The 13,482-nt window shown below is 43.4% G+C and overlaps 1 protein-coding gene across 1 annotated transcript in view; it reads left to right on the top strand.

The window, feature by feature from the left end:
• The first annotated feature begins 741 nt into the window (after positions 1-741).
• The window catches only part of LOC105840452 (knirps-related protein), a 180,530-nt gene continuing 167,789 nt past the window's right edge, over positions 742-13,482 (top strand). The window contains exon 1 of the mRNA XM_036283929.1: positions 742-1,708. The gene's annotated coding sequence lies outside the window, so the exon portion shown is untranslated. The remainder of the gene's footprint in view (positions 1,709-13,482) is intronic.

Genomic DNA, 13,482 nt, shown 5'->3' with positions numbered 1-13,482 from the left:
CACATTATTCAATCTACATTAATCAACTACAATAAGAAATACGAGCGTTGCAAAATCATCAAGTTACGAATACCAGCTCACGCAACTAACCTTGACAAATCAATCAGTCTTTTTACACTCAGACTGAACAATACTTAAAGTGTTTTTTAATATATGCATTCAAGAATTTATAGAATTATTCATTAACGTTGTTTTCTTAACATATTAATAATCTTTTCATTGGATACGTTATGACAGAGTATATCGTAAAAATCATAATAAAATGTTTATGACAAGTGTTTAAAAAGAATTGCATTAAATGTTTTTGGCCATTTCGTATATAATATAAATAAGCCATTGATTAATCATGTGTATTTGATTACCATATATTATCATGTAATAATATGTAATGTAATAATAGGTGATAAAAAAACATAATACCTTGATTAACTTATAAAACTTATAAAAAAGTTGAGTTTTCTAAAAACATAGAAAACCGAGAGATTTCGCAATTAATTTCCAATGAGCGATAGTAAAAAGTCCTAAGTCGTCAGTCAGACAGCCAAAAAAAGTTGTGATTAACCCGGATTTGGCGTATTAACTCGTAGGACAGATAGTTGATTCAATATCGAGACCGATGTGCATCGCGGTACCAAAAAGTCCACGATACTCAAGTACACGAATCAAGACGCATTGGTTCACAGCGTGTATACATACGTACAGCCGTGTATGTGTATGTACGCACGTACTATTGCGGATAACAAACGAGCGAGACTTGAGGCAGTGCGTCAGTCCACGGCGACTGGTTATACCAGCCAAGCAATAAGCAATCGCTTAAACCCGTCATGACTCTATGCATGAGAGTTGGGCAACACTGCCGCGGCAACAGGACGATTTTAACCGTGAGCGCGACTCCCGTTCGGCACGAGTGAAATATCGATAGACGAGTCGGTTTACGATTCTGCGACACGATCACTCGTCTCCCGTTGCAACACGCAAAAGCGAATTTTCACGAGAACAACGGTGACCGGTCCCAGAGAGACTTTATACACAAGCGTCTAAATCTCTAGGAATGGAATATAAACGATAAAAAGTGATTTACTATTGCGATTGCTTGTTTTATTTGCGTCAAACGAAAATTCGTTCAATGTGACTGTTATTCGTATCGTGACTAGAAAATGTTCGTCATATTTAGTTGAATATAAATATAATAATATAGCTGATTATATTTCATCATTTTGTAAATACGTGATATATATATTACCAGATTTCTACCCGATTTTTCAAAATTCAGATTTAAACCATCATCTTATTGTTATTAATTGTATTACGTAAGTGCATTACTTAATCATACAAATGTCGACATAGTGTGTGCTCACTATCGTTAAAAAATATATGTTACATAAATAATTTAAAATTATTGTATGCTAAAATTATTCTCATAAATAAACAGCTATAGCCGTATCAACAAGAAGATTTATATCGAAAATAAAAACGGGCCGTAGTGATTCGTTTGGACTTTAAAATGCTACTTGTTTGTCTTTTCGAAGCTGCTCGCGGAAAACGCGTTCGGTGATCAGCAGGAACGACAACAAGAAAGAAACGTAAGGTGCAAGCATTATATATAGAATGTCAACGGCTCTCTTGAGATATGATAAACAAGTTATCGGCACCGAATGCGAGAATCGGCTCAAGCATCGACTAATCGTTTACATTTCAAGCAGTACAGGTAAGAATTCATTACGAGATTCTGCGTGCAGTTAGCTGCTCTTTTCTCATTCTTATTCGCTCGCTTATTTCCCTCCTGATCAAGCAAACTGATAATCAAAAGAACCAACTGTAATGACGCCTAATTGATTGCGTGAAATGCCGCGTTCGCGTAAAACCACTGTCGATCGCATAGCCATGAGTAATGAGCCGTGTATCCGCGCAATTATTAATTCCTACAGCCGTTGACGGTTTTACAAAGTAGGACTATTTATTTTATTTGTCAAAAATCGTGTTCGGACTACCACACGCGCCATTACATCATGCGTGCGATAAAAAATATATCTTGTGTAAAATCATAATCCTCCGATAATGTCAACGAGTTTCGATGACGAATCAAACTTTCGTATTTCAGTAATACATATTATAGTGATGCTCCTTTGGTTTTATACAGTTGTATAACGACATGTGTGTTTTACATACGTTCGATTTAAATTAGCTATAAGGTTACATCGAGTGATATTATCTTTCCTGCTATTTCGATTCGTCTTAAAACAAAAACGGCAGCATGCATTTATCGTATTATGAACAAATATATTTATGCGATGTTTCATAAAATCTTCGAATTAAATAATTTTCTAGCACACACATTTTCAGATAAATTAAGAAAAAAATTAAGCGTTTTGAACTAAACAAATTTTCAATCTTTCTCACGTTTCACATTTTTATCATCGTTATGAAACAGTAAATTGAAATACAATAATGAATCCGAAAAGTACAAATGTAATAAGAGAGTGATGAAAAGTAATTATTTGTTTAGGACCGCGATTATTTGTTTACTGATGCGAGTCAATTCAGTCGTAGACAAATCGAAGAGAGATCGCGTTGTTCTGTGCGACGCGAAGGCTATCGTCGGTACCGATAAACTTCGCCATGAAGTATACGGCTTATATGGATCCCTGGCGTGCACGGAGAGCGTTAGGGGTTAACGAGGGCCGATCGTGCGATCGGTCGATCTTTCCCAAGAGCCGAGGCGGCCCAATTAGAAGGCACATAAAAGCCGGGCGCATAATCAGCAATTTGTATTGTCGAAGGATAAGGGCGCGCGTGCGCTCGCTCACTCGTTCTCGCTCGCGAAAAGAAGACCCTCTCTTTCCCGCTCTCTTTCTGCGCCCTTTTTCTGTCTCTCTCGTTCATTGTTCTCTTCTTGCACGCCCACCCGTTCTTTCGAAGCCACTTTGCAAAATAACTTCATACACACAAGGCGAACGATGTCAGATGAGGGGATGAGAGGTAAGGGCTGCGCAGCGCATTCGTTGACGGTGCTGGCACGGTGAGATAGAGGAAGGGAAAGACGCAAGGGAAGGACTGGCACCCGATTAAGCTATGCAATCGCCAATTATCGGCAATTTGATCCGGTTATAACTCAATTTAAAGTAATTGGGCCGCGTCGAGCGCTCACTTCTCGTGAGTCTTTCGTATGTATTAAGACGCTTCGTGTACGCACATGTACGCGTGCACTCGCGCAATTTATGTATGTATACGTGCAATGCACGTACGAACGACAGGTACAAAAGAAGGAACGTGAAAGTAAAAAGAGAGAGAGAGAGAGAGAGAGAGAGAGAGAGAGAGAGAGAGAGAGAGAGAGAGAGAAAGAAAGAGAGAGGGTAAAGAAGGAGCGGGAGAGAGACGTAGGAGCAAAGCTGTAGCGGCTTGCATTTAAGAGACTCAGCCTGGATGCTTTTAGCGCCCTTCGATGATCATAAATTGCTGATCGGCTAGCGTGCACATCGAAATGGCGATACTGAAATCCTTCCTGCGGCAGGAATTGATAGACATATATGTATACATACGCGGGAGTAGACAAGTTGAGTAAGATAAGAAAAACGTGACTCCTTGAATTCCTGTCTTTACACGCTCATGATACATTACTATTACTAGATCGATTATTACTCGCAGTAAACACGGGTTTATCTAATCAGTTTAATTTTATAAGTTATATAATTTATAATAATTTTCATAAAATTTCATTGTAAGTTATAAAGTTTATACCGAATCTGAATAAAAGCCTTGAAAATAAATTAGAAAAAATTAAGAAGTAGATATATTTAGATATATAATTAGATTTGCAAAAATTTTGTTAAAAGAGACAACCTTAAAGTGTGTGGATAAATTAGTCGGTTCCAATAAAATAAAGCACTTATTTCTGATTAATTCCTTTTTAGCACGAGTATGATATTGACAAACGTAATCGTTGCTGTCTTTCAATCAACCGTACTTTTTGTCAGGCACTTTTTATTCATATATCAATCTTTCGATCGTATCACTAACATAGCAATTTATAACTGATTAATATAATTCCTGTCATATCACATTTCTAATCATCACATTACTTTTTTATTTTCCTTCATCATATGCTTCTTCAATTTTTCTTTTCTATCCCTATACTACAATATTGCAAGTATCGAGTTTCAGACTGTGCAATATCATTACGTCGGTGGTCGATTCGCACCCGTTGACAAATTTGACGAGACACGTAACCAATAGGTCTTAACCGGCGTTAATCGATACAGCGATCGGTTCATTAAACCGATCGAACTCGTTTCCCCCTCATGGCTGGGAACGAACAAGTGTATCGATATTGGCTTTTCGGTCACGTTCGGTCTAGCGGAAATCTATACAGCGTCGTCGATGACTTTCTTTCTCGCTAACCGCGCCGACTTTGATCGAAATCGACGGTAACTTTCCATGTTTCAAAAGATCTCTTGGTAAACAATATTCTTTAACTTCATGTAGATTTAAAAAGGATAAAGTTTTCTACATTTCAATTAAATAAAATTAATGAAAATCGTGACATCTTAAAAAATAGAAAAGTATTCTTTGAAAGTATACTATCAAAACATTATTTACTTGTTTGTCAAAATAGAATTGTGAAACACGAGATCAATTAAAGAGAATAAAAAGTCACAAAAGTATTTTTATTATTAAATAATTTTAAAAATAAAATTAGCATTCTAACGCGCGAGTTACCTAAACAGAAACATTTGTATCATAAGTAACGATGCTTGATTATTATTGGAAAATTTATTTCAAGTCCAAGTGGGATCGTGTAAAGTAGTATTTCAACAATTCCCAGGATTGTATGAGGTACATGCGTGGTTCCAATTCAAACGTTCGCTATTATCAAATTCCGCTCGTGTACATACTCCACGCGCTCCTTTCTCGACTAGACTCTGTTACGTGTCTTCGTACACGTATATGGAATGGTCACAAACTCATGTATATACAATATGGAAAACTTTCCCATAAGAAAGAATCGAGTGCGATTCTACGTGTGTAAATGTTATTGCTGGAAATTGAGAAAAAAAGGGGGTAAAATAGATACGCTGAAGAGAGAATATGCAACAAGTAGACTCCTAATCGGTGCTATTAATGTGTAAAAAAAATGTAACTTGACGAACTTCACGTTTCAGTATTACAACGGCTGCTTCTCTCCTTAAACTCTCTTCCCGCAACTCATCACATTGTTCCTGATGAGAACCTCGTTTCGCGGCGGATTTCGCGTGCGGTTTCTATCCGTCGCTAGGCGCGAAGCAATTTCCGTGAAACCCCATTAACCCTTCGTAGATGAACGACGGGGAAGTGGAAGGAGGCGGCGCGGGGGCTTTAGAAAAGGATAAGGAGAATCATGCGGGAGGAGGACGCGATGGAGCGCACTTGTCGCTTGCCACGCCAGTGTGTTGCACGTTGCGAGAATATCGGGCCTCCTCTATGCAACGCGGTACGGTACGATGTTTCACCGTGAAACAGAAGGGAGGCGGAGTAGGAGGAGGAGGAAGAGCATGGAGAAGAGGAAGAAGACGAAGACGAAGATGAAAAAGAAGAAGAAGAAGAGAAGGAGGAAGAAGAAGAAGTGGCCCTCGCGAGGCGAGGGGTCACAGTCGCTTATGTAAACCATATAGAAGCGCGCACTATCTAGCGGCGCGCCGTTTATCTAATAATATTATGGTGCAATGCCAGCGCGGCCCATAAGAAGCGCTCGAGATGCACCGGTCGCGGTGGTTCGCATGCACATGCACACGTACGTGGTTCGTGCGAATATTCGTGCGAAAACGGCGGGACGAAGAGAGACGGAGGAGGGAGGGGGAGAATTCCGGCACGGAGGGTAAATCCTCCTCGTGTATCGTCTCGACGGACGCGCAAGGTGTGCGCCGTCGTTCATGGGGGTGTGCGAGCACTTGTCCCGATGCTATCGGCTGATATTCCGCGCGATAGGCCGCGTGCGCGCGTGCGGGGCCGCGATATTATCATTGCGGAACTGAGCGTTTTTCCACGCCGCGCGCTGGGAACGCACGGAAACTGGTACCTAGGGTGGAAAGATCAGGCCGCGCTGGGCGCGCGGCGTGGGCGATATACGTTTAATTTCAGCGAAGGAGGAGGTTCTATGACGATAGTAATTAATTATAGCAATTAATTATTATTAATTCCTTCGCGCGTTAGAAAAGCAAAGTTACTTCGAGAAAATGTACTTCATCGAACATAATATTATCATTTATGTTTATAAGTATATATAGAAATAAAAGGTCTAATGATGAGTGTATTTTATATTCATACTCTTAAAAAAAAGACGAAAATAAAATGTTGGTTTGATATGATGCGTCAATTCTATTTACGAGATATTTTTTCGTTTCTCAAGATTTACGCAAAACTTGTCTCTTTGATATACGGTAATATAAAATTAGGTTTTAGCAAAAACAAGCCGTGTAAATGCCCATCGAGAATCTCACGAGCACGCGCCTCCGCGATAATTCCGAGGCGGAGCCGAGAATCATTAGACGCGCTTGTGTGGCTTTGCTCCTTTCTCAAGGAGCGCGGCAATTTTTTTTTTCTTTTTCACCCGGACTCGTCGCCAAGAATGGTTGTCCAGCACGCAACCAGTAGCACACGCGACGCATTAATTCCAGCATTTTTCTGGCGTCCCGGCATTAACCTCTAAAGCGGGCGCGTGATTGCGACCGATCACGCGTACTGTCCGTTAAATCGCCTATCGTTCCACTTTGCGCGCGCGGCGCGCTCTGAACTTGTACGATTTTTGCCCTCTTAATTCGACTCGGTCGTACCGGAATATAACGTCGCGCGATATTATCCCCTGAAGAGGAAGGTGATCGTACGCACCGCGCGCACTAACGATCACGGGCAACCTCTCTCTCTCTCTCGCGCGGCATTAAGCTCCGACCACGGAAATCGTAATGATATTCGATCACGCGTGCCCGATCTTAAATCGTTCCGCTTCTTCCTTAGGATTCGCTAACCATTTCTTGTTCCACATTAATACGAATCGTTTCGTCATGCTCAAATAGCTGTCCCAACCAAAACTTTCAACAAACCGTCCACTTGCTTAATTTCATAAAGATCGCAATTTCAAAATTTATTTGTATTACAGCAAATCGTTGAAACTATTGTTTCTGGAGCGATTGTCAAAAGGAGCGCTTTCTTGTTCTACTTGTATTTCGCTCCGACTATGTCTTACTTTCGATAATCAAATTAAATTCGTTAGGAAGCTATGCGAAAGTCAATTGCTCGTCTATTCGCAGCACAAACGTTAATTATTCGCAATACGTGATGCCTCGACGAATTAGAGAACGACATCTCTCCGGGGGTCTTGACGCGAATGGCAAAAATGCAGGAACACGCTCGGAACGGGTCGATAAGGACGCCAGATGTACTTAGAGAGGTATGCAAGGTATGCTGTTTTCTCGTAAGCGAAACTCAATTGTCGTACGGTATAAAGATAATTGCGCGCAGCTAGCACCAACCGGACGACCGGTCGGCGAGCGAGCCGGTCGTAAAGATCGATGGTCCCTCGATGAAGTCGCCGGACATCTTCACGCATAAGCTCCGTGGACGATGCGTCGAAGGAGATTAACGCGTTAGGCGAGGCGCTGCTAGGCAATGGATATACGTCGGACCCCCGGTAAGAAAAGAGAACCGAGAGGCAAGAGACGACGAGAGCTATCTAATCCGCGTTGAGACGCGACGCGTTGCGCTTTGCCATTCCGTAAGCGTAATTCGAACCGGCAAACTTAATTACGTCGAGTCGCCGAGCGAGGATCGAACGAGCGATGATCGGGCGGTCGCGCGCTATTCGCCCTCAGCGACTCGTCGGAAAATTAATTAACGGCGCGACTGTTCCTGGTGAGCTCGCGAAATCGGGTACTATTGGCTATTAACGCGATGATCTGACGGTTGAATCGTAATCGCGAATTATCACGACGCAAAGTGCCGATCGTCGCGTTATCGAACCTGAGATCGCGTTTCGCTTCCGCCCGAGAGTTCAAACCGAGCGACCGACGCGTCGCGATGTGCATAACAGCTACTTCGTAGAAAGCCACCGATGGTAGTTAAATATTTATCGAGAAGTCGTTTCTCTTTGCGGACAATTAGCGAAGCAGAATGCCGCATCAGCCGATGCATTTATGCCAGATCTCTAAAAATATAGATGACTCGATTTCCACCGCATAATCGACGACGATGCTTATTTGTCTGTAAGCTAAAAAAGAAAGATTCCCCCATTTAATTGAACTATTTTCCAATTTTACGCAGAGTCGAGGATTTTCTCAGCAAATTAAGAATTTCCGAGCACGAGAATTCGCATCTCGTAATCGATGTGCTTTAACGGCTGTCGCGATTCATCTTCGATAAGAAGTACGTCTCGTAATATCGGACAGAGCGGATCGGGATGGCACAAAGAGTCCACCGATGTCCAATAAGAACGTACTTCGCGGTAGTAAGAGATGCGAACGTCCTCGCGACGACCATAGCCAAGCTTAGGAGGATCACCGAGGAGCGATTGGGAGACAAGAAACGGAGGGAGGAAGAGGGGAACGGCAGAAAGAACGGGACGGAGACTAAAGAGAGCGAGCTGCCCCATGAATATTTAGGACCCCGTACTCCCGCAATGGAGTATTTATTCGTGGATGCGGGTTTTATATCACTCAACGAGGAGAGCGACGACGAGAAACCAAGAGAGTCTGCGCTTACGCCAGCAGAGTCGCCGGCTTCTTAAAGGGACTTTCCCAATGGGGGATCCCGAGTCCCTGGCATTGCGTTTCACGTCCGCGTTCGGTTAAAATATTGCGGCGATCTACTGACCAAGCGGTATTATTAAACGGCCCAGTATTGAAAACCTCGACTGTCGATTGTCGGTGGTAAACGACTTCGATACGTCTAAACAGAAGTAGCCTTGACAGACCGCTTTAGAGAAGCGTTTAAGGAAGCGCTCGCTGAAGTGCTGTAAAATTTTTTTTAACTCGTAATCGATAATAAATTTATAGTATTCAATAATAAAAAACATTTTACCGATTTTCTGCAGCAATGAATAATTACTTATACGATACAAAAAATTTCGTGGCAGAGCAAAAGATATTTCTCGAATAAATAATAATAAATGACTTCCAATTCCACCTCAATTGTAAAAAAAAACCAAGCAAGAAGTAAACTTTGATAATTAATTTGAGGGAAAGTGCTAATTTTTTTTCTGCACGAGATAGTTTACACACTTGTATAGATTGTATACACGATACACATGCCATTCGTGACGCGAGAATTATAAAAGGATAAAAGATGAGCACGAATAAAAAGAAGAGAATAAAATCTGAGAAAACAATTATACAGTTCTCATCGCCTTTCACTGCCGCTCATTCTCCCCCGACGCATCGATCGCGTTCGGTTGAAATTCAAATTCCTAATTATCATCCCATTCCGAGCTGCTAATTCCACGTCACTCTGTTGATGGACGAGTCTTCGAGAAAGGAAGAGATTTCATCACTCGATCATCTCCAGATCGGCGCGACGAGATGATTCCTCGGCGAACGCGATCGCGATCGCGATGGAGCTTGCACGCAACACCGGCCTATATGTATAACTCCATCTCCAGCCCGCCGCTGGCGTGCCGCGACCATCGGCTGATTCGTGATCCACGGATCGCGGCGAAGATCGATCGAAAGCCTTGAATCGAAACCCGGCGCAAAACGACAATCCGACAAACAAAGGCACCGGACGGTAAAAATTGAATTAAAACATCGACCGGGTCAGGCCACGAATTAATTTCGCGCGCGATCCACGCAAGTCGCACGAAATGTCGCCGTCGTGACCTTTCGCATCGGCTCGATTTCCGCGATTTCACCACAACGTTCGCGCGGGAGTGCCGAGCTCGTCCCTTTTTTTATTTTGTGTGTGTGTGTGTGTGTGTGTGTGTGTGTTTGAGAGAGAAAAAGAGAAAGAGAGAGACCTCCAGAATCGAGAGATCTATATCTAGAGAGAGTAATATATCTATAAGACACGATCGCGCTTGTCGCGAGGTGAAATGCGAAAGACTCTGCTCTTCACGGCTATTCGCCCGGAAGATAACGAGACAGAGATGCGCCAATAACTAAAGGTCCAATAATTAAAGCGCGGTAATAAGGGACGCGAAATTATGTGTACAAGAAATTCCCAAGACAAAAAAAAAGAAAATGGCAAGGATGCAAGCGAGACGAAAAGAAACATACATATAGCAGGCGATCAACCCCAGAAGATGCCTCAGAGATGCGCCTGATTTCTTCATCATAATATCGCGTTAATAAATTCCATACATGGACGCGGATCTTTAACTCGGCTAATGATCGTGCCACGTGGGCATTTCCCTAGTAATTTTCTCGCAGATATATGTTCCCGAGGTACATGTTAATGATCCCGCGGACAGTACATGCGTCTCGGAGCGTCGTCATCGACGACCCGATAATGATGTCAGACGCGTGCGGCTCCCTCCATACCTACGACCTACTCCGCTCCTGCAGTTGGGCAGAGTAACGGGATCAGCGATCAGATTTTCTCGATCGCGCTTTTGTCGCTCGGCTTATCCGCGCGGTACGCGAATAAACATTAACACTGAAGTCCATTAATATTAATAAGGTTCAAATCTATCAATACTATTAGAATCTCATTATAAACCAGTGCTGCCTCCCGAGAGAGAGAGAGAGAGACATATAATTTCGCTAATTATTTCCATCAGCTTCCATCATCGATTACAAAACTAAATCGCGCGTTATTTTCTGCGTGCGCACGTTTTCTCTCGCGAGCGAGAGAAAGACAGGCAGAGAGGGAAAGGACGAGTTATCGGAGGCGGTCAATCGATAAATTACAACACGAGGCATGAAGGAGAGAAAGAGAGAGAGAGAGGTTGGCCGGGGAAGAGCGGCGCGCGTTACCAATTGCCGCGATGTCGCAGCGAGTTAACGGTCCGCGTGATCATCACTTATTCCGTTTCTAATAAGTTCCACGAGCGCGTTTATTCGCCGTGGAAAATTGTCCGTCGTAAAGCGAGTAGGAAGGAAAGATAACAAAATTCGTAAGACTTCATTCGTCCGCCCGCGGAATGCCGCAGGCTCACCTCGACACGGGTATGACATGCCTGAATCTGTCGTCGCGAAAAGGGGACGTCGGGAGGGCCGTACGGTCCGACTCTCTCCCTCGTCGCCGTCCCACCCTCTGCACGGTCCACGTAATAACACGTTGCCGTCGCGGCCCGACCAATATATTAATTACCTCTCAATATATTAATTACTGACCCTATAATCTCGCCGGGACTCGCCGTGGGATCTCGCCACGGAATGTTCAAACGCGGTCCAACGCGTTCGTACGGCCATCCTCCATTCATTCTGCGTTCATCGTCCTTCGTCACGATCTCTCATCTCTCTTTTCTCTATTTTTATCTGAATTTTTCTCTTTTCTCTTCTACATTCTTCTACATTTTTATAGTTTCATCGACCTCGTCGCGACGACCCAAACAGATAATTTCAGAGCTCTATGGGGCATCTCATGTGCAAAGTTAATCGACCAGTCAGCGAGATTATTAGCGATAGTATAACTGTATTTAATGAAGTGCCGTACGAAATAAAAGCGAGTACGAAAAAACTCTCATGTAATAAACGCGTTTTTTTATAGATTGATTGTACATAGATAAATGTGTAAAAATCGAAACATCCCTGACGTTCGATGTTGTATAAATAAAATTACATTAATGCAATAGCTGTAAATTTTTAGAAAAGAATTATCAACCCATAAAATTATGAGCATCACAAAAGAGACGTATGTAGCTATCGAGAATAATTCGTTAAAATGAAGGTACGAATAAAACATCGCGGCGGGATGAAAGGAGGAATGCGCGTTATCACAGGTGCGGTATTTGAGTACGAAATAAGGTGTTCATATCGCAATTTCCAAGTGATCCAAGTTAACTCGCGGGTCCGCCATCCGACATCGATAGAAAGCGGGAAGATCGTAGGCGAGGGACGGCTGGCATAGCTCGTAAACCTAAAAGGCGATCTCGAAGGGCTCGCATACCGGGGGAGAGCGGGTCCTTCGATGGAGCGAGCGATACTCGCGCGGAATTCAAATGAGACGCCACGAATCCCGCGAGTCGTCCGATCCGTGCCGGTCGGCGCGCATTCCGACGAGCGAGCGAGTCACGAGCGCGACGAGCGCGTCGTGGAAGCGCGGCCGACGTCGTCGTTCCTCGACCGACCGAACCGACGTCCGTCAAGATCGCGTCATCGCGCGGGGGTCTTATTAAATCAAAGCGGGGGCGATCCGTCGGCGCGATAAGGGCGCCGGCCTGTCGACAGGTGGAGATTCGTCACCGAGCACAAAACCGCTCCGAGCACAGAAGCGTACAAGACAGGAGCGACCGCGATCGAGCCGCGATAGAGCGGCTTAAAAACTCACACGGAACGAACGGAAGTCACGAGTGTCACGCGTGCGCGGCGCTCGTTCTATGCTTTTAACTATGAGCGATCAACGCGGACTCGATATGGCGGCTGATGTGATCGACGAGCTGCTGCGCGGGGGGGGGGGGAAGAATATTGGACTTTGAACGGTATCGCCGATACCTCCGTGCTTCGTTTAATGTACCTGACGAAGGATAAGTATATGTTTCGTTGTATTGTAAGGGAAACGCGACGAATATAATGTAGATACTGAACTTTCGATACTTTCGTTTCCTTCCGATCTGTACTGACGCATAGTTCTGAGGTCAGCTATGTCGAATGTATTAACCCTTGATAAACTCGTAGATCAAACGTCGATAGAACGGAAGCGTGAGTGGGTGATCGCGTAATTGTCGTTTTTTTTTTCAATGGTGAGTCTTCATATTTAATGGGAGGAAGTCTCTCACCAGTAGCAAAAATCAATTAATCCGCTAATCAACTAAACCGCCTAAACCGATTCTATCGACGAGGAATTGAACGCGATGCGTAATAATCATTACTTAATTATCGTAATTACCGCCACGAGTAATTTTAAGTGATCTTTATGACTACGTCGTACAGGATAACAGTAGGTTTGATCTAGGATCACATGCGACTGATCGATCATCGCGGACTACGCAATAGGTTCCGTTTTCCACGCTTTGTTCGCCGTGAGAATAACCTTCGGAAGCACCACGAAAATTAGAGATACGCAATGCCTCGTGTATCATCTGTGAATACAGGAGAGGCCACCACACAGGTAGTCCTTATAATTCGGTCGGTCCGCGCGCGAACCTTCAATTATACCGGATGCTACTCACGTCTAGTAATCTCCGCCAAAACCTACCACTCAATCTAAACTAAGAAACTGGCACTACCGATTAGCCGAGACGCCGTAAAAATAATAATTCGCCGAGGTTTATTAAATTTGGACATGTAAACTACATGTTTCCAAGATACATTTAAAACGAGTTTACACGTTTTGAACAAGAATAATTTACGATACGCGACA

This window comes from Monomorium pharaonis, chromosome 3 (assembly GCF_013373865.1).
Source record: "Monomorium pharaonis isolate MP-MQ-018 chromosome 3, ASM1337386v2, whole genome shotgun sequence".
Lineage (NCBI taxonomy): Eukaryota > Metazoa > Arthropoda > Insecta > Hymenoptera > Formicidae > Monomorium > Monomorium pharaonis.
This window is presented reverse-complemented; position numbering and strand designations above follow the sequence as displayed.